Source organism: Hemicordylus capensis, chromosome 4, assembly GCF_027244095.1.
Source record: "Hemicordylus capensis ecotype Gifberg chromosome 4, rHemCap1.1.pri, whole genome shotgun sequence".
NCBI lineage: Eukaryota > Metazoa > Chordata > Lepidosauria > Squamata > Cordylidae > Hemicordylus > Hemicordylus capensis.
This window is the reverse complement of record NC_069660.1, coordinates 272,162,655-272,188,605: the sequence shown is the minus strand read 5'-3', so window position 1 is coordinate 272,188,605 and position 25,951 is coordinate 272,162,655.

Genomic DNA, 25,951 nt, shown 5'->3' with positions numbered 1-25,951 from the left:
ATTCATTCATTCATTCATTCATTCATTCTCTGTATAAACCACCCCGAGCCATTTTTGGAAGGGCAGTATAGAATTTGAATAAATAAATAAATAAATAAATAAAATAAAATATTCTGATCTGGCTTTCTACGGTCGCAGAAACTCTAGTGATGCAGTGTCCATTTTGCCAAACAAAGGCAGGAGGTGATTGCAGAAGTGGAGCGTTCATTCTGAGAGACAGCCAGTGAGAGATATGGTTGCCCTAGAATGCTCATATTTCTGAACTGCTCTCTGAGTTGGCCTCTTTCTGGCAGCAGGAGGAGGTTCCTCACGAAACCCAAATGACAGCAGCTGCAGAATTCGGATGACACAATGGTGCTTCAGAACCTCCTGTTTCAGCAGCAAAACTCACTACAAATCGAGGGTTCAAATTCAGGTTTGGAGGCAAAATTGGATCTTTGGATGGGTGACAGAACTGCAGCTTTATGCATTCAGACAATCAGAAACACCCACCACAGCTACATTTACATGAGATTTGGCATGATGTCTGAATTGGGCCTTAGGTTTCCTTTATACACACAACCAGTGGCATGGAAGCTGCTTTCCCATATGTGATCTCATGCCTCTGGTATGTGTGTTGGGGCAGGGGGAGATTTAGGTGGGGCCAATCATACAGGTCTTTCCCACTGACCAGCATCCTACTGAAGAGAGAATACCAATCAAGTTGTAAAGTCCTGTTTGATTAGCCCCACCAAGTGGTTGCGCTATTTGGATTTGGGTGGATTAATATCACAGAAAAGTGGGGCTTTTAGGTATGTGTATTAGAAGGAAGCTGAATACTGTGCTTTGCTGCAGAAGTTGTGTGTGAATCTCTAAATTTTGCTTTGGGCATGAATTGCATTATCTTAACTCTTTCAAAGTCAAATTGTTAGCCAACTCCACCACACATCCATTATGACATAATCATATGACATAACAATGGAGGCCAAACTGTATATATCATGGCAACTGTAGTAACCATAAATATAGTCAAAGTAAGTTTGAGTTTATTGTGTAAGACTTGTATAAAATCCAAAGTTAGAGTGAATGAGCTCTACATACATAATCCTGAAGAAAGTAACGGAAAAGCATTCCAAAGCATCAAAATGCACTCTCCTTGTATGTTATTTCACATTATTTCTATAGTTTCCTGGATCCATATCCTCCATAACAAATCCTTTTTACCACCCAAACTGAAGAACAATTATAGATTTTAAAAACGCTCAGATTTTTAATCTCTAACACAAAGAGTAGACAGATTCTTTCCGTAATCCATCATAATGTTTCCACTTCACAGAGAACAGTTCCTTAAATTAAAGAGCCCTGGAGGTTAGTAAATCTGAATCCTCTCAGACTAAAGGGAGGGAAGTAGCTTCCAAGATAATGCCTTGTCAGCAACCTTCACTCTTAAACCAATGAAGTACAAGCTGAATGACTCTAGTTATCGAGTACTACTGGATATGGTACTACTCGAGCCTATCTCTTGGGTACCCTGCATGTATCACCCTGACACTGTGGATCTGCACATCTATGGCAGTGCAAACACAGAGGTATCCTATGCATAACAAGCAGGACAGAGCTGGTTAGATCTTTCCTTTGCTAATGCTATTGCCACTTTGGTATGTACTGTAACTATTAAAAAACCAGCTGCAAGGATGATCTGGCTTGTCTGCTCCTGATGGGACCCAAAGAGTAGAGGACACTAGCTGACATGATGCACAGCCCACCACCTCTGTAATAGTGCATATTGGGACTGCTGCAGACTTCAGAGGTAACTCTGATGCATTTGTGAAGCAGCACAAATGGCCATGACCCACCTCTTCAGGGGTGCAATGCAGGATCTATTAGGATGGTCCACCTAAGAAGGATCCTATAGGATTCCAAGAGGCCTTGGAGGGTTTTAGGGTTGGTTTTGTCAGTGATTTTGTTATGCCCTAGTGGAGACCTGGAATAGGGAGCTTAACAGAGCAGTAGACAGTAGACACTATCGCCCCTAAGAGCCTTCTCTGTTTTGCTTTGAAATGAGCTCCATGGTATACTGAACAGCTAGAGGAGCTGAAGCGGCAAGGGAGAAGGCTAGAGAGTAAGTGGAGAAAGACTCAACTTGAATCCGACAAGACACTACACCAAGCCCATTTGAAGGCTTATTCTGTGGCAATATGTGCAGCGAAGAAGTGATTCTATTCTGCACATATTGTGTCCGCATGTTCGCATCCAGTGGAAGTTGTGAGGGGATTGACTCAGGTTCCCTCTTCTCTGAACGTAGATCTGGATTTTTCATTATCCCGCTGTGATATTTTTAACAACCTTTTTGCAGATAACATCTCTTGCATTTGAGCTGACTTGGACTCCACAGTTATGGCAGGGTCAACTGCAGAGGTGTCCAGTATCTCCTCTGGTTCAATTAATTCAATTTAATTCAATCTGGGTGTTACCAGTATGCTGATGACACCCAGATCTACTTCTCCATGTCAACTTCTTCAGGAGCTGGCATATCCTCCCTAAATGCCTGCCTGGAAGCAGTAATGGGCTGGATGAGGGAGAATAAACTGAAGCTGAATCCAGATAAGACGGAGGTACTTATCGTGTGGGGTCAGAACTCTAGAGAAAATTTTGATCTACCTGTTCTAGATGAGGTCACACTTCCCCAAAAGGAACAGGTTCACAGTCTGGGAGTACTTCTGAATTCACACCTCTCCCTGGTTTCTCAGGTTGAGGCGGTGGCCAGGGGTGCTTTTTATCAGCTATCAAAATGGGTTAGAGTTTATCTGTTCTTCCTCTGAACTTTCCCTTGTTTTTCTTTTCCAGAAATGTTCCTCTGTCCCAGCACAGATTAAATAAATGTGGTGGCTCTTTCCTGAGTAGTTCAAAACATGTCATCACTGCAAAAATCAAAGAGGAATACACTTCCTTCTTCTGAAGAGATACGAATTTGCAACCACAAGAAAATAAATAGATTAAAACCAATGAATTTAGTGTTTAATATCGGATTCTGTCATGAATAAAAAACTTTGGCTGCATTCATCCAGTGCTAAATTAAGCAAGCTCAAGCCCAGTGACTTCATCAGTATAAGAGTACGAAACACAGGGCTGAATTGTGGTCATTAAGATGAATATGAGTCTAGGGAGACCAACTGCAGCACTATACTATGCCTATTTACTCAGGAATCAGTTTCATGAAGTTCAATGAGACATATTGCAAAATCAGAGCATAGGATTCTAGCTTTAGCCTTCAACTGAACTGTAGTAAAGTTTTAATTTTGTCTAGGAATGCAATTTTGCATATTCCATTAGCCTGTCTGGATCAAGGTGAGATCCCATCACAATGCTCTGGAATGGATAGCAGCAAATTTATATGGTACATTCTGTATACCACAGCAATTGCGGAGCTTACAGACTGAAACTATGGAATGAACATGGATTGATTCCAGTAACTCTTTCCTGAAACAAGAAAATTTCTCTTAGGTACCTCAGTATGAATGCAGTGAGATATGAGTGTGTTTCAGCAGATTTCTTGAATGTGAATGAGTGATTTCATCACCAGATTCTTAAGAACATATGTCTTTCAGCAACAGTTATGCTATTTACAATAATCCCTTCTGGCAGTCCTGATATCCACACACTTTTGTTCACACCAGGCACTTTCAGTTTGAAATTATATATACACAAAATATAAAACTTAAAGACGAACTTATTAACATAAGGGGTTGAGAAAAAAATTGAAACGGATGTAGGACAACAAAAATAACTCTCTCTCTCTCTCTCTCTCTCTCTCTCTCTCTCTCTCTCTCTCTCCATATTAGAGTGAATGTCTGAAATTTGTGAAGATTGACATTCACATGTGATGAATCATGGATGAATTCTGAGAATATCTCAAAATAGATATAAAGTTCTTCCACTTTTCAGATATAGACAGTGGATGCTGACTTTCATATTTAGAGCATGGGACAAGATAGGTTTTGGCACATCATAAGCTGGAGCTTGAGAAGTAGGGTGATAGGTTATGGGGGTAGAAACTGGCAGGGTTTGGCAGGTCAAAGGTGGAATCTAGAGGGGCAAGGTCAATAGAAAACATCCCTCCCACCAGCTTAAAAGTATCAGTTTATTTAACAAAATATGTGAAGTCAACCCAAAGATAAAATATTAAAAGGTAACATGAAATATCTGATCACTGGTAATCTCACTCACCACTAGTGACTCACTTGGCTGCAACAGCTGGAATACATCTCCAGCATCATCTGTCTGCTATCCACACCAACCCTGGAAAATCTCTTTTTCTTCACTTAAAAGCAATATCCATAGACAATTGTATGCATATTACATAACTAACGCTTCTGTTCAGCAGAAGAGATTTGGCAGTCTCCTAATGCCTTCCAGTTTCCTGAGGTCTTCAGGTTTAGATAAATCTGTTTCTTTCTACTTTGTTTCTCCCTTTCTCTCTCTCTACCTTACAATTCCCCTTCCAGGTCAAGGGTCATTTTTCTCTTGCTATCCAAAGTGAAACATTATCCTCACTGTGTACCATTTTGCTTCTACTAGACTTTACGTAGGAACTGCTAACCTCAAATAAATAAAACTCCTCCGGTTGGTTTAGTGTGAGTCTAAAAAGGACAAATTCTCTGTCATTAGACACACAAACAATTTCCCTTACATTCCATGTACAAAGTAAGTAGATTTCCACATGATTTCAGGAAAATATTTAATACATCATGAGTGCATATGGTTGAGAGCAATATTTTATATGGATCTGTATGTCAGAAGATAGAAATGCTCAAACCGACCATCTCTCACATCTTGCATGGTAGACAGACACACAGGCCCTGCAGGTGTTTTTAAGGTGGGGTGAAGGCTCAAGCTAGTCAGGATGTGATGAATGGTGCACAGCTTTCATGTGCATTTTACATCTGCTTAGATATGGACAAATAATACAGTTATCTATGACATTTAATTTTATTAAAAGGAGTTTGTCACAATTGTACCTATAGTTGAATTTAAAAAGAAAATAAATTTAGGAGCTAGTAATGGATAAAAGTAAATGGTATAGCTCATTTATGGAATTCAAGTATGTAATGTTTGTCTAATAAACCTAACCCATATTATTCACTTCAGAGAAGGAAAGGAAGGATGTAATAAAGCAAGATATTTTAGTGAAAGCTACAATTTTTTAATTTATTGTTGACCCATCAGGTGACATTTTACCCACCCAGAGGTTTGTTTTTTGTTTACTTTGTTAATCTCCCTCTGTGTGTGCATGTGTGCAAGTTATCCTTACTTACTTCCAACCTGCAGACAGCACAATTCGTCCAGCTCTAGCTGAAGCCAGTACAGTTGTTTATTTAATCAGCTAATAGCCTAGACATACTTACTAGGAGTAAACTCCACTGAACTCAGTGCAACTTACTTAAGTGAATATGCAAACAGTTGGGCGGATAACAAGATAAGCCTGCTCTGTTTCAAAAGATTAGGGCAAAATATAAATGTTGCTAATATTAAACTCAAACTCAAAAGGGATCCTAACTGTCCTGAACACGAATTTATAGAATAGCAACATTAGAAGCTTATTGGCCCTTGCACTCTGAACTTCTACACATTCTTCTTACTAGGGGTGTGCATTTTGGAATTTTCTTGTTTCGATTTGTATCCAAATCGAAACATCCCCATTTTGTTTTGTACCCAAATTTTCTGAATCCGAATCAGCCCTGTTTTGTTTTGTAGCCAAATTTTCTGAATCCAAATCGATTTGGATTTTTAAAAAGTGTCCCTGGGCAAAAAGAGTGGGGGGTGGTGGTAGTATCCAATGGGTGGAAGCTACCACCCAAATTTCAAAGGAATTAGGCAAAGGGCTGTTTTTTTGTGTGATTTTTTTTTTAAAGTTTACACATCTTTAAGAATTTTCCCATAGGGAATAATGGGGATTCCAGCAAATGTATCGCTTCAAATCAAGGGGAAAGGGATGACCCAGAGCAGAGTGTTGTGGGTGGTAGTGCCCAATGGGGGCAAGGAAACTTCCAGAATTATTTCAAAGGAATTGGGCAAAGGGTTGATCTTTTGTGGTTTGTTGAAGTTTATGTGTCTTTAAAATTTCTCCCATAGGGAATAATGGAGGTTTCAGCAGCCCCATAATTACACTTGGGGGGCACTGGGGTTGCCCAGAGTGAGGGGTTGTGTAGTGCACATAGGGTGCCAACCACCCCCATACCCACAAGCCTGTGGGGTACTGGGTTTTGTTGTTTCTGTGGTGTTTATTGTAGATTCTCTGGTAGCATATGAGATTTTCAGTGAAAAACAAGAATCCACTCTCATATGCTACCAGAGAATCTACACTCAGAACACCACAGAAACAGCAGAACCCAGCACCCCATGGGTTAGCAACCCTTCCCCTGGCCAATATGGGGTCAGTTAAGAGTGACAAGAAGCAAAAGAGCCAGTGGGGAACAAGGAGGGAATTGTCAGCAGGTCAGCCCATGATTTAGGTCACTGATCAGAAGGCTGGAAGGGTGGGAAATTCAAAGAGATGTCAAACACAAAATGGAGATTGACTCAGAGATCACCACAAAATGGAGGTCCGAAACAACAAAACTTTTGTAGCCGAAACAGGGACGTTTTGTTTTGTATACAAAACTTTTGGATCTGGAAAATGGGTGTTTTGTTTTGTCTACAAAACACCCCAAACAGGCTGTTTTGGGTACAAAACGTTTTGTATCCGAAACATTTTGCACATCCCTACTTCTTACTCATTAGCTCTCCTCAGCTTCTCTCCATAGTTAAGCTCTGCAATTGGTTGCTGGCTCCTAGATGGGTTACACCTCTCCCTCTCCTTTATCACTGAGCTTTGATTACAACAGCAATCTTTTGCACATCATCATCTTACCATCCCTGCCCCCTGCAAACACCAACCTATAGAAGGCATTCTAGCTCCCTCTGCCACCTCATTTCCAGAGTCCATGGACTGGCAATTTTGAGGTTGTTTAGTTTTCTTAATGGCATTGGCCAACATGATGCACAGCCTACTGTTACCCAGATGCTCTGTCCCTGCACTAGTCCTGCCTTGTAAGCAGCTCTGACACTGTTCAGAACCAGCAACTGTTTAGGCAGCATTATGGCAGTTTTCTCATTGTGGCAAATGAGAAAACACAGTATCGGGTCTGAAGAGCATTGGGGCTGCTTATGAGTCTAAAGCAGTCCCAAGGCAACGTGACTTCAATTCCTCTACAAGCCATGCAAACCCTGGACTTTCCAAAAGTCCTTTCAATACTTAAAATAAACTTAAATTGACCGCATGTCCATTGAACACAGTTACTTTCAGGAAGATTAGCACAATTTCTAGGTCACAGTTTACATACAGCAAGAGTGGGCAGATGTAAGGCTTCTAGGGGCTAGTGTGTGTGTGCCTGTGCGTACATGTGTGTTCCAGAACCTTGGGATCTATAAGCACAAAATAGTGACTTGGGGAGGTGGAGCATGCTACAAAATGAAGATTGGGGAGTTGGAGCCAATCAAAAAATGGCAGCTCATACAAAAATGCACATTGATAGGATAAAGGATTTTAACATCAAAACCCATGAATTCCAGGCAAATGTTGCTTCAAGACAGGAGGGAAGCAAGTGAGGCTCTTTTGTGAAGGAAGAAACTGGAAAAAAATTAATAGAGAGAGAAAGTAAAAACAACCCTCATCACTCTAAGAGAGAAAGAGATTTAAAATGACAGTTGCCATGGTCCACTCAACTAGTCAAACAGATTAGCAACATTGACTGGAAGAATGGAAGAGTAGGGAGCCTCAAACTCCTGGACAGCTACTTCAGATAAGCCTGAGAGCTACCAGTGAGGCTATTCTCACGACCTCCCAAAAGCGGGCTAAGAGAGCCCAGCCCGCTTTGGGGAGGTCGTGTGCTGCAACAGGAGCTGTGCGGCTCCCAGCAGCAAACCTCCTTGAATGCCCCCATGCTTACACGAGGTTATTGGATCGAGCACTCTGCTAACCCCATTTTTGTGATTGTGAGTCACAAAGGCGTGAATCCACGCCATGACAATTCATAAGGAGACCCCCCCAGCCGGGAGGCTACAGCAAGCCTCCCGGCCTCGGGGGTCTCCCCAACATGCCCCACACACTCGAAATGGGGCATGCTGGCACTTCTAGGGGCCAGGTGGCCCCCCAATCCCTGCCACCTCTACTGGCTCCATGACAGAGCTGGTAACCATGTGGGTGGTCCATCCGGCCACTCAGGGCTGAGCAGCTGCTCGTCTGCGGGGAAAGCGGGCTAAGCCCGCTCTCCCCACAGAGCCCAGTTAGGCTGTACACAGGGATCATGTGCAGAGCCTCAGTATCTCCCAAGCTACCTAATACCCACCTCTGACATAAAAATAGAATCATACAAACTTCCATAGATTGCAACATAGTAACATGTGATGCAACAGCATAGCCCTATTCAAACACCATGCCCCTTGAGAATGAATGCATGGAGAAGAACAGGGCCAGAAGGCAACATTCAGATCCCTTCTCTATTTATTTACTCTACACAGATATATCATCTGAATTTGAGCTTATTTAATGTTATGCCATGGCTAAAGACCAATATGGAAAGGAGGCAGAACTTTGCAGAGGAATGAAGAAGAGGAAACACCTGATCCTACAGCATTTTCTTAATCTCCAAATTAGTGAGAGCATTATGTCTACATGTAGCCTTAATGGCACATGGGAACACTGAAGAGCAGTTTGATGTCGCTGTAAACTGGTATTTACATATGAGGTATTAAAACAAGCTGATGACTGGAACTAGTTATAGAAAATGTCCAAGAAACAGGAGCTATATAACTTTTCACTAAGTATATTTTTGTATAGGCAAATGTATTTGAGTGGAAGAAATTATTCCATTAAACCTATAGTAAACTACAGAGGCATGCTAGTTTTTTTTAAAAAAGGTAAAGAAAAAGCAAAATAACCTGTTATGCTTCTACTGAACTTTACAGGAAAGAAAAGAAAGATTAAATCTGTGCTGCAGATCTAGACGAAAGAATAAATAACCTGGGGCAAGACCCCTGGAGATCAATTTAAAAGGAACCTGCATAGCACAGGATTCCACTGGCCTCCTATACATAAACATATCTTTGGATTTATTATAATTACTTTTAAAGCCGGAGAGGATCCAAAACTGATTTATGGGCAGAGTAATAGCTGGGATTGAAATATCAGGATGGGGCTGTAAAAAGAAAAATATCCTCTACAGCACTAATTTATGCTCTTGATTATGAGCACGAACAATGATACAGGAGTTTAGACATTCCTTAAACCTTAATAAAGTATTTTGCAAGCTAATTGTAAAGTCAAGAGCAAAAGTGGAGAACTCCGTGCCAAGCCCTCTATTAAGTGAAAAAAGGATTTCAGCTACAGAATAGCTTTTTTAAAAAGAAAGATTGTCTTCAGGGAACAATAAATAGTTCACACCCATTCCTCCAAAGAGTGGCCTACTGTAGCTGCACTCCGAAATTCAAGTCTGTTCTTTCTTATCAAATACCATCTTCGTATCAAGGGAGACAGCAAGGGCATTATTCTTAACCTTGTCTGACCAGTATGTTAGATTAGCCTCATAAAATCTTGAAAATATCAGACCTTTATGGAACAGCCTGCTTAAAAAAAATCCTAGCCTTTGTCTTAAGGGAAGTTGTGTTTAAGTAAACGCATTTACAGTACATTTCCAATTGGTGTGTGTGTGTGTGTGTGTGTGTGTGTGTGTGTGTTACTACAGAACCAGTAAAAATATTTTAGGAGGTTTTTTGTTGTTGTCACATTGTAAAAGTTAAATACCATGACCCTTGGAAAAAAGAAAGAAAGAAAACAGAGTTGCTCCTTCAAGAATTAGCCCTTCCACAGGCCTTGGATGTAATAATGCCCTGATTAATTATCTATAGATATAAATATACTAGCTGGCCCCGGCGCAGAGCATCTGTGCCTCCGGCCAGCCCACCCACCTGATGCTGCCTCCCCCCCAGTGGCTTTCTGGCCGACCAGATGGCCCATTTCTTCTCTCTCCTGCTTCTTCTCCCCCCACACTTCTCAGCCCCCTCTCCCGCGCTTTCTGGCTGGTGGACCAGTCAGCCTGCCCACTTCTTCTTCCCCCTCCGCCTGGAAAACTGGGCTTTCTACTTTCTGGCTGGCTGCTTCTCAGCCGTCCTCCCTCCCTCCGGCCACCCACCGGCCGCCCCTGCCTTCTCCGCCCACCTGCCAGCTCTGTAGTTGTTTCCCTGGCCGGCTGGCGCCATTAATTCCTGGACCAGCCAGCTGGCTGCTGCCATTTTCTTCCACCCGCTTGTCCCCATTGCTATCCAGCAGCTCTCCAAACTCTCACGAGAGCTGCCATCCATGGGATTAGTGACGGGTACGTTTAAGAGAATTAATTATATAGATAGATATCTGCAGTGTACAGCTCTTATTAATACTAGAGCCTTGCTCATTCGTGTTCCCCTCACATGGTCAGCAAGTGGATGGAGAGAGTGCTGACCTCATGTCAACATGTCACAGTCCACGCCCTCATATGTTTGCATGTTCAGCTGAAAGTATGAAAGGGGGCCTCTTTGTGTACAGCCATGCACACATATTGTATTTACCCAAATACAAGAGGACTCTGAATTTCAGACAAGCCCCTTAAAAATATAGGATAAATACAAGTATAAATACAAATATACTTATATTTACCCAAAAGGAAGAGGACTCTGAATTTAAGATGACCCCTGATTACTAACATCAATGAACTTTAGGAAAAACACCCTAGTCTTAGATTCAGGTAAATACAGTTCCATTTGATCCAGAACCCTGACTTAAGTCATGTGTGGCCCCTTTCAGATGAATGCATGGATGTTAGAGGGCATGACCAGTAGAAACGGTGATATCAGGGATATCACTCAGTGATGTGTAATGGCATCCAGTTCCAGGTTCTTTGCCAAGCACATGAGGAGCACATCAGACCTTGGACAGCTCCAAAAGCTGGAATCAGGACTGTTACCAACAAAGAGCAAGTGCTGCAACACAGATGAAAATGTTGCTCCAGCAACATCTCATGTTCTTATAGCTGCTGCCTAGGAAAGGTGAATTGGCCCCACCCTTTCTCTAGGAAAGGCTCTGTTCCTTAAAGGGGCAATGCCTGATTTCTCAAGCCCTGGCCCTGGCAATACTGGATGTGTGTGTGTGTGTGTGTGTGTGTGTGTGTGTGTGTGTATGTCTTTGCTAATATTGCAGGTCTTCAGTGGACTCCTCTGAGCTGGAGGACAAACAGGACTGTGTCCTCGGGTTGTGGTGTGGTTTCTGGCTTGGGTCCCCTTAATTGTTTTGGGGTGGGGGCCACTGTTCCCTCTAACAGCGATGCCCAGATGTTGTTCACCATAGCTCCCAGTATCCCCAGCTGCAATGGCCTCTGGCTAGGGATTATAGGAGTTCTCATCAACAACATCTGGGAATCCCTGTTAGAGAGAACACTGGTGGGGGCCAGCAGCACAGGGTCAACCATGGTCTGGATCTTAGATTGTGTTCCCGTCCCATCTCATCCCCTGGGCTTTCTGTATCATCAGCTTGGGGAGGGGAGTGCTGGACTCAGAGTCATGACAGATGGGAACAGTGAATGTGGCTTCATTGTCTCAGAAATTTGTGTCTAAAGGGAGAGCGGGACCACCAGAAAAGAAGCCCTATGAATGAAACTCCTGCAGCACAGTGTGTCACATGCTGGACATCACCACAGAAAATATCTTCTGCCATCCCTGCCAATTCTACTGGCAGAATAACTGGCAAAATGCCTAGGAAGGCCTCACCAAATGAATACAGTTATCTATTAACAACAGAGGTCCCAAGTCAGTTTCAAGAGCTAGCCCCATGCATAGCACATTATAGTAATCAAATTTCAGTGTAATCCACATATGGGTGACTAGAGCCAGATTCTCTCCATTTATTGCTTCTATTCAGCACTGATGACAGGATAAGGAATTAATTGTCCCTTAATTTGTCATCTTCTGGTTTTCTTTGTGGGGAGGACTTTAGTTACTATTTTACTTAGATTACTTTTTCTTGTTTTCCCCCTTATAGTGAAATAGATTATTTCTTTACAAAAGAAAGAAGAGAAAAAATAATAAAAGGAAAACAGTGATCAAAGTACCCATCCCAGGGAATGGAAGCTGACCAGTTAAGCAGTGATTAAGGCAGAAATCACCACCTGCCATAACGATATCTGCCAGCAATATTGGTTAGGAAAGAACAAACAGGCAGAACTTGAAGGGAAGAAACTTTTAAATAATTCTACGAGGCCTTTGCTGAATGGGAAACAAGTGAGTATAATGTAGAAGGATATTAGCTATGGGGAAAGGGATTACTGGATAATATGGTGTTATATTAAGTGTTGTGTAAAACTTCCATTTTAATTATATTTCCACCTAATTGTAGAGAAGTAATGCCGCAACAGTATTAAAGCACTCCAGTATGGAACAATCAAAGATGAAAGAGTGACAGTATGGGGCTTATCCAAACCATTTCCCAACCACTCTCCCCCAAAGAGAGAGATTCAGTTTACATGGAAAGAGGTGGGGGAGAGAGATCTATAAGATAATCCCTTGTTGCAGATGAATTGTGCACTTCAGCACTGGAAAAGGCAAGCTTTAGTCATTCACAGAAGTAACAAATATTTATGGCAAGAAAGAAAATGTTTCACATAATAAAATGATTTTCACAAAATTGTTTAGGCATATACCCATTTTCCTGTATGTTTGTACAGATGTCTGTACACTCATACATGTGTTTGTGTGAATGACTGTACCTGTGTTCATTTTAAAATTGAGCCTGGATAAAGGCCCTTCAAATGCATGGTACAGATAGGAAGTGAACTTCTATTCCTGCGTCAGCATAATGTGTGAATGACTGTACCTGCGTTGAACATAACGTGAGAATTGACCTATAGTATGAGTGGGAGAATGCTTGCTGGTCACTAGAGAGAGATGTCTCATAGACATGACTTGGGAGGAGAGCTGGTCTTGTGGTAGCAAGCATGACATGTCCCCTTTGCTAAGCAGGGTCTGCCTTGGTTGTATATGAATAGGAGACCTGATGTGTGGGCGCTGTAAGATATTCCCCTTAGGGGATGGAGCTGTTCTTGGAAGAACAGAAGGTTCCAGGTTCCTTCCTTGGCATCTCCAAGATAGGGCTGAGAAAGATTCCTGCCTGCAACCTTGGAGGAGTCACTACCAGTCTGTGTAGACAATACTAAGCTAGATGGACTAATGGTCTGACTTGGTATATGGCAGCTTCCTATGCTCCTATACACTATTCAAATGACACAACCACAACCACATTCATTCCACACAATATTGCGATAGTGGTTATGTTAGACATGCTAAAGTAGTTGGTGTCGACTCCTAGCGACCACAGAGCCATGTGGTTTTCTTTTGGTAGCATACAGGAGAGGTTTACCATTGCCTCCTCCCATGCAGTGTGAGATGATGCCTTTCAGCACCTTTCTATATCATTGCTGCCCAATATAGGTGTTTCCCATATTCTGGGAAACATATTCCCATATTCTGGGAAACATACCAGTGGGGATTCGAACCAACAACCTCTTGCTCTCTAAGCAAGTCATTTCCCTGCTGTGTCATTAGGTGGCTTAGGCATGTTAACTGGGATTAAAAGTTATATTTTTCTAGGTATAAACAAATGTGTGGTTTGAGTTGCTAGGAATGTGTAAATTGTTCTGCCATAGATGCATTTTCTCCTGAATCCCAAGAGCTACCAGAAGAGACACCTGGATCCCAACAACAAATGAATACTTTAACTGTGTTGGTTGCAGTATAAACTGGTCCCTGTCAGGGCCCTCAGAAGCTACTGATGAATTGTGGCATGAGACAAGAGACCTTTTGATTCTTTTTCCTGAGAGTGTGAGGTCCAGACTTTTCTTACGGGATAGTTAGGAAAAATAAAACCAATCATTGTTTAACAGCTTGGAAAAGAGAATGCTGGCAACATGTAGGTTTCTCAAATCTATACATTTGGAACCTTCTCTGCTTGCAGCTATCTGTTGTGGATCCAGCTTAGTTTGTCTATGGCTGAGTGATGGGCAATATCACAGCAGGGATTAGAGCAATCTCTTCCATGAAAAAGCAATACAGAGATATATTCTAAGGGACTTTGTTTAATTTCTCATTGTGCCTTGCGAAATCAAAGTTGTCCTTGGCGACTGCAATAAAGTCATAGTTAAGGAGAAGATAGGAGACAGGGGACAAAGGAGAGTTTGTCTTGTCTTGCTTAAAGGACGAATAAGCACAGCAGGATCAGAGACTTGGAATGAAGTCTGTCCGCTGCGCAAGACTGCAGTTACTTACTTTGAGCAAACTGCCTAGTCCAGTGCTTTCTTGGAGAGGTAGGAAAGTGCAATGAATGGGGCATGCTGCAATTTGCAAATACTTAAATAGGCAGCATTCTAGATGGGGGAAATATGTATAACTAACGGCTCTGGGACAGCAACAGCTCTATAGGGTCATAAGAACAGCCCTGCTGGATCAGCCCCAAGGCCTTTCTAGTCCAGCATCCTGTTTCACACAGTGGCCCACCAGATGCCTCTGGGGAGCCCACAGGCAAGAAGTGAAGGCATGCCCTTTCTCCTGCTGTTGCTCCCTGCAACTGGTATTGAGAGGGGTAATGGTCATGGGGGCAAAGAGGATTTAGAGGGGGCATGTACAGTATTGACAGTGCAAGCTGTCAGGGCAAAGATGCAGCAATCTCATTTGTGCCTTCTGTAGCTTTAGTAGCTGTGTCTGCTTACCAGTGGGCACTCTGCCAATAAAAGGATGGCAAAAGTGGAGGAGGTTATTTTGGAGAAAGATGCCCATACTCACTCCCCACTCAACATAGTGCCTTCTGTGCCCAGGACAAGAGGCACTCTTCCTTTGACTCCATACATCACCACCACCATCACCTTCACCATCACTATTTAAAATGTTTATATGTCTCTTTTCAGGAAGAAGTTCTCTATAGAACTTTAAATTTATTTCATTGCTTTACTCTGCTTTAAGAACTGCTGAATTGTAGTAGATCTATATATCCGTGAGGATTTTTTTTTTTTAAAGAATTCAAGGAAAAGAGCTGAGGTGTGCAAGGACAAGGCATTGGAGTAGAATCAGGAATATTAATAGTTTAATGAAATAGATATTACGTACAGAGAGGCAAGGGCAGACTGCTTTTCAGTTCTCTTGCTGCTGGCTGTTTCTTAGCCCCGCCTCCACTCCAGGACTAAAAAGTAACTAAAGCCCCATTCAAAAGCTGGCCTGGATCAAGGAATGGATTAACCCAAACCACCACATTTTTGTAGGCATCGGCTCCCATACTGCACAGCAAGCCACCAATCCGAGAGAGGGCCACACTTGCTGCTTCTGAGGCACTCTGTCGCCCACCCGCACTGCTTCCAATGGCACTTTTGATGCTATTCTCATTGGGAATGATGAGAGCAGAATCAGAAGCACAATGGCGCACTCGTTTGCAGCCCTGCTGTTGGAAGCAGCATGGGTGGGCTGCAGAGTGACTTGGGAGTGTGACCCACTCTTGGAACAGTGACTCACAGTACAGTATGTATGCTATGGTGTAAGCAATAATAACTCACTCTATGGTGTGTGTGTATACATGTAAGTATGGTGAGTGACATATGTGCATGTGTACATACATATAGGGGTAGTGTGCATATATGAATGGGCAAATTAGGCTAAAAATTATAGTTATCTAAAAATTAAGGTTTGCACTTGTAGTGCAATATATTAGTGATATCTACTTCTGGAACCACATACCAGAAGCAGATTTCACAAATATATTGCACTACACTATAAGTAATCCAATTTACTAATACTTGTATACTTGATTAATACTAGTAGACTTATACAAGTATGCATACCTGTGTAAAGCAGCCTCTAGGATCCTGTCTTTATTTCAGAAGAGCTGTTGAACTCAACTGCATCTGCGTTTGCATTTATATTGCATTTATGTGTCTAAACTATTTTTCTTACACCCACTGAGCTTCTGCTTATTTCCTGCTTTTCCTGCTGTTGTCTTAGTTCTTTGACTGTTTGACCGAAGCAGCAAGTAATGCATCAGCTGTCAGTAGTCATGGCTGTGTGTCTCCAGCTCTTTATCAGGAATTTTCCAGCAATTTCTGTTGGGTTGCTCTCAAAAAGGATCTCAGTGGCTCAGATGAACTGTGTCTGCTTCCAGTTAAGCGCTTGCTGAAGCTTCAGAAAGTTTGCTTCATCGAGACATGTTTTGCCATGAGCAAAGGAAAACATTTCAAATATGTTAATTAAAGTACAGATCGAGTACTCCTTATCCGGACTGCTTGGGACCAGCAGTGTTCCAGATTTTGGACTTTTCTGGATTTTGGAGTCTTCTATATACAGTACCAGGTACAGGTGGAACTCTTGTGAGAGTGCGCAAGAGTTCCAGCAGCGAGAAATAATGGCGGCATTGAGGAGGTGGTGGCAAGGAGGTGGACAGCTGAAAAGGCGAGTGAAGGAGGCAGGAGGTGCTGGTGGCGGTGGAGGTGGGTGGGCGGTGGTGGCAAGAATGGCCTGGCCTGGCCCTGAGGAAGGCGACGGGACAGCCCTGGCCCTGAGGGAGGTGGCTTGACTGAATTTTTAAAGTGAGCTGAGGCTTGGGTGTTTTTTGTTGTTGTTATGGCGTGGTGTCCGGATTTGGGAGCATTCCGGATTTCAGGTGTCCGGAAAAGGGATACTCGACCTGTACTGTAATTTGCTGACACAATGCACAGCATTACAGCTCCATAATGTTGCACTCCTGGGCTACTGCACAGTCAGAATGCAGCCTCGACACTGGTAAGAACAGGTGTTAGTGCTAGCAGTGCTTCTGCAGTCCCCCATTTGTAACAATGGGGAATGATGCAGAAGTGCCGCTAGTGTTACTACCCACTCTTACCAGCATTGGGCCTGTGTTCTGACTCTGCAGCAGGCACATGTTACAGTGTTAGGGAGCTGTAACACTGCACACCATGTGGGCCATTATTTTTATCATAATCCTAAATTGTGCAGTTAACACCTTGTGCAGAATCAGCTTAATCATTAATTTAGTTAAGCATTTTGGAAACTTGTAATGGTCAGAAAGTTGTCTCATAGAAGTTCACCAGAGGCATGAGAGATACTACCCTACGATCTGGAGACAATATACCTCTCATGACAGAGGCTGTATTTTTAAGAATCATGGCTAGTGGACACAGAGAGCTATCCTCCATATAGTCATTTCACCTCTTTATTCTAGAGGAGTCACAAAATCATGTGGCAGTTATTTCCAGATGCTGACTTTTTACAGTGTAGATGCCTGAAGTGCCAAGACCAGCTGTTTCTCTCTCTCTCTCTCTCTCTCTCTGTGTGTGTGTGTGTACCACCACTCCTGATTTACTCTATGAAGACTGAATCATGACCTCTGCCCCCAGAATATTGTTTCCTGGCCATGCTGAGGGGAGATATACTCTGCATTCATTCAGAAACACTCCTAGCCAAACACTCCAAGTGTTTCAAGGGTGAACCATGGCTTCTAGGACCACGTGGCTACTCAGAATCAGTCCATCCACCCTCCTCCATTGCCTTGCACACACCCTCCCTAGACTGAAGGTGAGCATGAGGAACTGGGACTTTTCTGTTGTAGCATCAAGTTGGTAGAACACCCTTCTAATAGAAGATGGACCAAGTGTCTTGTGATACTACTGACACCATGTAGAACATTTCAAGGCAGAACAGGGAAGTGCTGAGGAGGGGACAGGAGTGTTCTAGGGTGATGGTTTGTGTTGCCAGTGATGGGCTTAGCTGAGGGAATAAGACCCAAAGTAGGAGGTCCAAGATGATGGTTAATCCCATCCCCTGAGCTGCTTGAGAGCAGGGGGGTCCAAGAGAGCCACAGAATGCATGGAGACCTGATGACAATATTGACTGACATCCAGACTAACGCAGTGCTTCTGCTATGGGGGGCAGTTTTCTCTGATCTTCCCTTCCCTTGAAGCCCACTGTGCCTCCCAAAAATACAACTTCAAGGGTCGTTCAACCCTCAGGGACATATTCTCAGGAGGCATAGTGGGGTTCAGAGTGAAGGGGAGATCAATAAAAAATGTGCCCCCCCCCAGTGGCAGCACTGCATTAGTCTGGATGTCAACCACTGCCTTTGTGATTTTTAAAGAACTTATAAATATATCACCAGAGAGACTTGGAAGCAAGCATAGCAAGTATTATGCTGCCTGTTTTTATCCTAAAACCAGGCAGCATAATACTGATTCTGTATCAGATTTCCCATGCAACAGCATGACAGACAACAGTCGCCCGTACCTCTGGTCTTGCTGACAGAGCTAAAAACTCTTCACTGTTTCTAAGGCCACTGCTGACCACTTTCTTTTCTGGCATATCCGTCCCAGATCCCACCCTTGCAAATAAATTGCCCTTTGAGGAAAGCATCTCCTGATCATCCTTTTGGCCATTAGCAGCTGAACAAAAGATGGTCATGCCGCAGCAGTAACAGTATTTTTTTTTAACAGATTCTGATTAAATAATAAATAAATAAAAAGGTCAAAAAAATCTTCCTGCTACAATCAAAAAACCTGTGCCTCTTTTAAAATATTTAAAAAGGTCATTGTCAACATTTCATCATGTGCGTCTCTGCCTTCCACTATAGTATTAAGCAGATCTTATTTCTGTGTTTCTATGTATGAAGCTTTGACTTTGATAGAAGTGGGATGCTGAGCCAAGAGCAATCAAGACATAGTTGCTTCCCTACAATATTAGCCTTACTGCACAATTCATTAAAATATCCCTATCTACTGTAGAGGGTGAGGGGATTCGATTCTATTGCTTGGCAAACCAGCATCACTCTAATGCATTTTAATCTAGGTTTTCATAAATTGAATGTTCTATCCTTCATATATCAAAAATGTCCCTATTTTCATTAATCTGTACACCTGTGACTAAGATACTGGAACAGGTGGGGGCTGGGAAGTGAGACAGACTATATGACAAAGGAAATGCTAGCCAAGAAGAGCATAACAAAAGGCCTAGCTATGCCAACATTTGGCCTCCAACGGTGTCTCTGGGATGCTCATAAGCAGAGAATGAAGTTGATGGGCATCCCCTATTGTTTGCTCTCAGCATTTGGAAAACAGGGGTACAGTGCCTGTGAACATGGAAGTTCCATTTAGCACCTAGTGCACAGAAAATCACGCTGCAATCATAGAGCCAGTCCATATGTGGAAACCCGTCCCATAGCATTTCATGGCCTTTAGTTGCCATTATCTGTACAGTATAGCTAATTGTGTGCAGGCATTCCCAATCTTGACTCCATAGATGGTGTTGGATTACAACTCCCACCATTCTCATCCAATGCCATTGTGGCTGGGGATGGTGGGAGTTGTAATTTCACAACCTCTGGGGACCCAAGGCTGAGAATCCCAGGTTTATAGCATATTTCCCTGGCAATACAATAAGTAATGGCAGATATCCAAACTAGCACTGTGCTGGTGTAACAGTGCTGGCTTCCAAGCTTCCAGCAAGGCTGTGTCATTGTGTAAGAAGGAAAAGGGGGAATTTTTCAATGATCTCCCCTACCCTACTAAGCTCACCCACTGGGCACACAAAAATGTGTCCCTGGGGTTGTGTGACCTTTAGGGAATATTTTTGTGATGCACAGTGATCTTCAAAGGGAAGGGGAGATCACCAAAAATCACCCCTTCCCCCTCTCACACAATGGCACAGACCTAGTCTGGAAATCAGCACTGTTGAATTAGCACAGTGCTACTCTGGATGGCAGCCAATATTAAAGCAATATTATTGCAAATTATTAGGAAAGTCAACAATTTTTTTTTAAAGATAGAAGAGAAACCCAACCATGACGTATTTGAATGGGTCCCCTAAGTTGCTGGGGTTCATTTTGTTATTGGCATCCTGAAACTTACTTTGTGTTACTTCCACTCAGGAAAGCATTTCACCAGGAAAAAAAAAACAAGCTGTATTGAATTATCTGTTAAAAATCTCTGCAAGATTACACAGATGTGTAAAGATTTTCTCAAAGACAAAAACTAAGTGCCCCACTACCAGAAGCTCCCTAAATTGTATCAAAACTCAGTTTATATTCCCACAGATGTCTAACAAGCTGCGTATATGGTCTTGGATTATAGACTGGGAAAAATCAATAGCCTGCTGTCTCAAAGGCACCAATATAGATTATGAATCACAGCCAGGAAGTTGTCAGTGATCTCAGCTGCCAACAGTGCTTCAGTAAAGATATTTGCTACTTCATATTCTTTTAATGTAGAGCTTTTATATATGAAACAGAACAGGTCAGTTTTGGCCACAAAAAGTCTAAGGGAATTTTAAGCAGAACTATTGGATAACAAACAACAAAAAAGGCAATATCAATCCATTTTTTAAAAAATATACCTTGCCACTACCCCAAACACCCAAGCAGTCTTTCTGTGCTTATTTAGTACACATTACTTATGCTTAGCGAAGCTGATCAATGTGAAATTGAGTTATATCACTCCTATGTCAGTAGCAAGAAATCAAAAGGTTATGAGGTGCCAGAAAGGAAGCAATGACAAGATTTTTTTTTTTTTTTGCTCCTTAAAAAAAAAATCAGATATATTTTGGCAATGTGCCATGAGCTTGGCATACTTAACACAGCCTCAAAAGCATGTGATTTCTCTCTTTCTTTTTCCTGTGGTGACCACTCTTGAAAAGCCTACTCGAGAAGGCAAAATGTCTCCTGTGTCAGCCCCATTCAAATAAATGGGAGCTGTGCAAGAGGACAGATGTACTGTCATTACATAAGGTTATGCAGGAGGGGTGTCCTGTCGATTGCTCCCAAGCTGGTGTATGTAAATGTTGTTCTACTACTACTACATCTGCATATTTACATGCCTTATAACAGTGGGACCATCGGTCCAGGTCACCCAGTACAGGAGAACCTCGTTATCTGCAGTCTTAGTATCCACGGATTTGTGTATCTGTGGTCAGGTAAAAGACACCCAACCTTGGCATATGTGGCACACACAGGGTGGGGGAGAAAAAATCCCTTTACCTCACGTATCTGCAGGTCAGGGGTGGCTGGAAATGACTGCAGTCATTTTTGGCCACCGTTGTGTTAGTTGGAGCCACAAAATGACTCCATTTAAGTAAAAAAGGGGGGGGAATTGTGATTTTTGGCCAGTTTGGAGGCATTCTGGGACACAGGATGACTCAGGGGGAGCAGCAAAGCAGGGTAAGCAGCTCCCCTCACATTTTGCCCCCAAATCTGCCAGTTTTCAGCTGACCGGAAACCTGACTCCTGCAATAGGAGTGTGTATAAAACTGGACTCGAACCTGACCAGACAAGTTCAGTCCGGCACCCCTCCAAACCCGCAGTCCAGTTCGGTCCGGGGTGGGGTTTGTGAATTTCTTTTTTTAAAAAATTTTTTTTATTTACCTTCAGCCCCCTTGGGGGGCTTCCTGCAGGCTGCGGGGAGGTCCGCCAAGGTTCCCCTCCCCCTGCTGGCCTCTCACATTTCCGCTGTGGCCCAAATTTAATCAGTTTACTGGCTCGTTTGGGCTTCTGTAAATCAGTGCTACAGCCATTTTGGAGGCTGCCGCACATGTGCAAATGACCTCTGTGAGGTCTGGCATCACCCAGGGCCTTGCAGAGACTATTTGCACATGCACAGTGGCCATTTTTTTTAAAAAAAAATATATTTAAAAATGGCTGCTGGGGGAAAATGGCCACCGCGCATGCACAAATTGTCTCTGGGAGGTCCTGGGCCATGCCAGGCACAGAGGCCATTTGTGCATGTGTGATGGCCTCCAAAATGGCTGCTGCACCGATTTACAGAGTAAACCGATTAAATTTGGTCCACGGTGGTGATGCGAGAGGCCAGTGGGGGGAGGGGGAACACTGGAGGACCCCTCCACAGCCTACAGGAAGCCCCCCGAAAGGGCTGAAGGTAAATTAAAATTATTATTTTAAAAAAAAATTATTTGTGGACTTGTCTGGGGTTCGGTTTCAAGGGGTGGGTTGGTTTGACCCCGAACCCCTGGACATCCCTACTTTGCAATCCCATAGCCTCAATGTCTCAGTATCCGCAGTATCCATATCCGTAGCTGCAGCTGAGAATCAAACCCTTGCAAATATTGAGGTCCACCTGTATTGTCTGCTCTGATTGAGGCTCTCCAAGTTTTCAGATAGGTGTTTCCCAGCTCTACTGAACATGCCAGCAATTAATAACAACTTCAATCATTTGCTACCCTATAATAATTGTTCTCCACACTATAGAATAAAAACATGCCATCTAAAACAAAACAAAACAAGCCTACAATAAAATAGGAGGCAGCAGCAGACAGATGCACAGCTGAGTGGGATAAGGGTGAGAGCAGCTGGATATGGCAGGGCGGAGATCCAATCAGTGGGGGCGTGGGATGCATCAGTTATCAGGAGGGATTTAAGGCAGGCTCAGCCAGTGATGAGGGCAGTTGGAGGTCAAGTGGTGGAGGTCTCTGGAGAGAGACTGCCACAGTGATCCCAAGGAGCCTGGAGAAGGAGGACTCAGGTGAACCAAACCCCCTACCCTCAAAAGCTCTGAGGCCCTACTTGCGGGAGGTGAGTGGGAGAAGTAGAACAAGAGAACGGCTGTGGAGAGACCAGAGCCGTGACAAATACAAATACATTTAAACATATTTTTAATTTTGTAAAAAAGGATTGCACCTTCCACAAGTAAAGCAGGTGTTCTCCCACAGAGCTGGGAGATACTCCCTCCCCTAAATCCTTTTAAACTAGAGATAAAAATCATTTTTTGCTAGAGATGTGGGATAGCAAAACTGGGACCTTATGTATGTGTAGCATGTGCTCTACCCCATAGTACCACTTTCAAAAAAATGTGCAGAAACTGCAACAAGGAAGCATCTTTTGGAATTGCATCAGTCCTAGAAGTAACAGAGGGAACAAAATGAGAGAGAGAGAGAGATTCCCATTACTTGATTTGATGAAAACTAGGTTGAGTTTGCTCACTTCTCACTTCCATGATGTTTGCCCAGCAATGCCACAATGTCCTTGGCTCTTATGAAGGTCCTTCTTGAGGTTTTAATTGTATGCATTTATTTCTTGCTCCAGTAGAGAAAAGGGGGATGGAACAAGATTTAAAACCTAGTGTAGAATCCAAGGGAAAGAGTTGTGGTATGCAAGGACAAGGCAGTGGAGAGGAATCAGGAATATTAATAGTTTAATGAAATAGATACTATGTACAGGTACTTATATGGAACATTTCTGGAGGGGAGCTGGCGTGGCAAAGCTCAACCTCCCTTGCACACAGCAGGACTCTGGATAGCTACACGCTGTGAAGGCACTCTGTACATGCACCTCCACACCGTTAGTGGGGATGGTGGCCAAGTTATTCAAAAGCAAGACAAACACAGTGTGGATTCTGAAGACATGTAGCCCTCCTCAGATGTTATCAGCATGAGCAGCACTCACACTTAAAGTGAGGAAAGAGAGGAGGAAGTCCCACCCTGCTGCTGACACTCACCTCCTCCTGTAGGGTGCACATGCTTACAGAGTCATTTGTCTGAAGGGGGAGGTACCGTAAGAATGTCCACTGATGATTCCATGAGCTGCAACTTCGGAATCCCCAGTGAACACACGGTACCTCTCACTTCAGGCAAACAGTGCCCTAAATGTGTTTGTCGGGTGGGAGGGGATGAGTGACAGTGGGGTGGCAGGACTTCCTTCCCACATTCCTTGCATGAGTACTGCTCATGCTGATAACATCTGATGAGGGCTTGTTTGGTCATCTGATCTAGGACCATCTTGGAAATCCTTATCCTTGGTGCCAGGTTGTCTAGAATTTCCAGAACAGCAAGATCTAGTTGGAATATTTTAGCACCAAATAGCAGCTGTTAAAAGAGCTATCTTCATTATTCATTCATTCATTCAATTTTTATACCTCCCTTCCAGAATAGCTCAGGGCAGTTTACAATTTAAAAACAGAAACAATTAAAACCAATAACAATTAAAAACAGAAATATAAATATAAACACCAATTAAAAAACTTCTTAAAAACAATAAAAACTATCAGAACAATTTAAACCCTGAAAAACAGGTTAACATTAAAAGAATTTAAACTAATTAAAAACCCTGAAAGGCCAGGCCAAACAGATGAGTTTTAAGGGCTCTCCTGAAGGTCAGTAAAGAATTAAGATTGCGAATTGCTGCCGGGAGTGCATCCCATAGCCCATGAGCAGCTACAGAGAAGGCCTGCCTCTGAGTCACCACCAAACGAACCGGTGGTAACTGGAGACGGACCTCCTCAGATGACCTTAACGTGCGATGGGGATCATGTAAAAGATTTAAAGATACATGGGTGGGATAAGGAATTTCTCCTTAAGCTGGGTTTTGGCTACCTATCCCTTCTTTAACAAATATTGCAGTTGGGTCCTTATGTTCTGGGTACACTTGTAGTATAAATCAATCTGGAATACACTTAATCTTTTTCAGCCAGTAGACTGTTCAGAGCAGAATTTAGCAATGGTAGGCCCAAGATTAACCTCCAATTTATTATTTTATAATGTCGGGGAATCTCTGAGGCGGAACTGATAGCTGCGGGGAAATACAGAGAACTCCAGGGCAGGGCTCCCCCCACCCGAGTCTTGCAGGGATGTCCTGATCGGGCGGGGGAGGCAACAGACACCCAGATGGAGGTACTGTCACTGGCCCAAGCAGGGAAGTATGGTCTTGCGTTCAAAAGATGAGGCCTCACAGGATCTGGAGCAGCTCTCACGAGATCTTGTGATGGGATCTCACGAGACTTGCCCCGGTTGTCAGCGGCTATATAAGGGAGGACTGGCCAGTGATGAGGGGCCAGTTCTGGAGGAGGGCTCGGAGTGGAAGGAGCCCTGGGACTCTGAATGAGTCAGTGGGGGTAAGTAGCTAAGCTAGGGCGGGGCTGGTGAATGTAACAAGCCCTGCCCATAAGCTTGAAAAGCTCTCCAGTGAGAAACTCTGAGGCTACCTCAACCACTTGACTCATTGGGAAGTGGATGGCCATACTGAGAGCCTGACATATAAATTTCAGCCGGAAGACTAAAAGTTCCTGGTGTGGCCTGCATGTCTCCATTACCTCCATTAACCTCCGGAGCTTTGCACTGCCTGGCACGGCAGTGGAGGATATCCAGCAACATTTACTGGATCGTCTGGGGTGGGGGAGGTAAGGTTTTGCAGCAGCCTTCCTCCCAGCCCTCCCTCCTGAACAGTCATGTGAATGCCCTTATTGTTTCAGTGTAATGGAAAAACTGTTTTTAAAAATTCCTGAAACTGTAGAAAACAATCTGTAAAGATCAGGAAAGAAACTTGACTAAGAAATGGTGTGTGTGTGTGTGTGTTCATGCTATTCTTTCTTCTTCTTCTTTTAGGACCACGAAGCACAGAGTACCTAATAATTATGCTAGCCTTCCTCTGTCTTGACATGGTAATTATAAGGTATTCCAAATCAGGAATACCAATGGCCCATCACCACCAGCTATCCTCGGTGCACATGGAGGCACCAATGGTTATGCAGTTCAGCTGAATTGCTTCCCCAGTGAGCTAACAGTCTAGGTGCCTGGAACTTCTCTCCCTTGATTGTCAGCTCACTGCAGAATTACTCTCTATAGCAGGCAGCACAGCAACGGCTCCTCTGCCAAGTTTATAACAGTGAACATGGAAGAAACTCTGCCATCTGGAGAAATTGCAATCAGTTCGTGTGCAGTTTTGAGTCTCGGATGTCTTCACATGATTAAGAACTTCCTCCCCCTAAATGGGAATCATTGCCTATTCCTGTCTAATAGTCTGTGCCCCTTGGCATCCAAAAGATTTCTTCAAATTCTCAGGTACAGAAAATAAAGTTGAAATATCCGTAAGAGACATTTTCGCACATGG